We start from the raw sequence: 2221 nt of genomic DNA, 5'->3' as shown, positions 1-2221 counted from the left end.
CCCCCCCCCCCCCTCTTCACCCCCTCACTCCAGGTCCCCCCCTCCCCTTTTTTTTCTATGCTTTTCTAAAGTTTGTAACACTTTTTTAACAAAAAGGTAGATCTAGTAACAGAAGGTAAGGGTGGGTGTGGGGAGAAGAGAGTGTCATAGTGTCTCAACACGGGTTTTCAAATTATGCCTAGTCCTTTTTCTTTCGTTTAGTTTTTTGTAGAAATTTTCTCGTTCTTCCAACCTAAAAAAAAAGCTGGTATACGTGTGGAACCTTTTTCTTTTGACTTATTTAGACCTACGTGATTATGGATACCCCCCCCCCCCCCCCCCCGCGCGCTCTCTGTTAAGCTAGACCCCCGTCTGTTCCCCTGTATGCAGCTGTTGAAAGCAACGTCGGAAATATAAAACCCTTTTCCACTTGAAGCCTTTCACTTCAGACATTACGGGAGCAAGCGTTAACATTTAGTTAACATAAAGTTCTCGTTTTCAGCGGGCTTTTACTGAAAATCAATACGGCGTCTATTTCAAAAGTGCACCGTTTTTACATAACAAAACTGCAAGAGTAAGAGATTAAAAGATATATTTTTTTAAAAGTATAAGAGATAAAAATATATTTTTTACAAGAAGGTTTTCGTGATTCTTGTCAAAGACTCGATTCAAAAGAAACATTTTTCTCCCACGAGTTTCCTATCGATTTCTTCCCGTAACTCGTTCTGTTATTTCGTCCCTTAACCCGTTCTGTACCAAAACAAACGATATACCAGAGCTATAAATTGCTTTGCACCTTTTGAGTTATTTCTTGCCTTAACTCGTTCTGCACCAAAACAAACGATATACCAGTGTTTTGCTCCACACCGTTAGGGTTATTTCTTCCCTTAACTCTTTCTGCACCAAGACTAACAATATACCAGTGCTTAGTGGGTGGTCGGCGGATGCTCTGGTGAGGTTTGCTTCTTCTTTTCTATCAAACATCCATCGTCCTAATCTCCCCTTCTTCTTTTATATGTTTGTTACTCTCTTGTAACACCTCTAATCTTCTGGCGCTCACATGACCTTATGCAGCTGCGAGCGCCGTAAAACCTCTACTAAAACTAAGATACCAGTGCTTTGCTCTTCACCGTTAGAGTTAATCTACCCCGAAAGATTCAAAATGCCAGCCCACGACACAGCGGTCTAACAAACTTATTGGGATCAGCGCGTGCAGTATTAGGTTCCTTTTTTTTAATGCACTTCTTTTCTTTAGTCTTTTTCCTTCTTTTTTTTCTTGTTCCTTTAGAGTTGGATATACTGTAGTTCTCCCAGGCAAATCAATGGGAAAATAGCTCTCTGTGTTTTGACAGTAGGCAAACCCATTAGCGCTCTGATAGGAAAAGAGTAATGAGGAATAAATTGTAGCATAATACTGCGTTTGGAAACCAAACACATACACACATTCGCACACATGCTCGCGCGCACGCACGCACACATACACAAACACGCTCTCTCTCTCTCTCTCTCTCTCTCTCTCTCTCTCTCTCTCTCTCTCTCTGTATCCACACAAAACACAAAAACACCATACCCCCCCCCCCCCCCCAAACACACACACACAACTGACGAACTATGTAACCCCAGACATACCATTCTTCTCGCTGTCACTGTGTGTCAAACTAAAGAAAAAACTCACAGGACATATTGATTTATATTGTACAGCAAGTGGCCACCGTTGATAATTACAATTGATTCCGGTATTGATCTGATTGATCGGGCTGATCGCGATCACAGGGTACTGGGGCCAACAGTGTGAAGTTGCCAGGCCCAGTTCTTGTCTTTATTAGTTTTAGTAAGAGTTTTACAGCACTTGCAACGCAATAAGGTCATAATATAAGTGCCGAAGATTAGAGGTGTTACAAGAGAGTAACAAACACGAAAAAGAAGGAGGAGAGATCAAGATGATAGATGTTTGATAGGAAAGAAGGAGCAAACCACACTAGAGCACTCGCCAACCACCCACATTTCTTGTCTGATAGGATTAAAACAGTGTGTGAAATGGTAATAGCAATCGTAATATGGCAAAAAGACGAGCCGAGAGTAAATATATATGTTATTGGATGCTACTACTACTACTACTACTACTACTACTACTACTACTACTACTACTACTACTACTACTACTACTCTACTACAGCTACTGCCGCAGCTGCCTCTATGATGGCTGTTGCTGCTGCTACTGACATTGTTGATGCTACTATTA

General features: G+C 41.5%; 1 protein-coding gene across 1 annotated transcript in view; it reads right to left on the bottom strand.

The window, feature by feature from the left end:
• The window catches only part of LOC101851956 (testis-expressed protein 36), a 25807-nt gene that overhangs the window by 17234 nt on the left and 6352 nt on the right, over window positions 1–2221 (bottom strand). The window lies entirely within an intron of this gene.

The sequence above is a fragment of the Aplysia californica genome, unplaced genomic scaffold, assembly GCF_000002075.1.
Source record: "Aplysia californica isolate F4 #8 unplaced genomic scaffold, AplCal3.0 scaffold00250, whole genome shotgun sequence".
NCBI classification, from domain to species: Eukaryota; Metazoa; Mollusca; class Gastropoda; order Aplysiida; family Aplysiidae; genus Aplysia; species Aplysia californica.
This window is presented reverse-complemented; position numbering and strand designations above follow the sequence as displayed.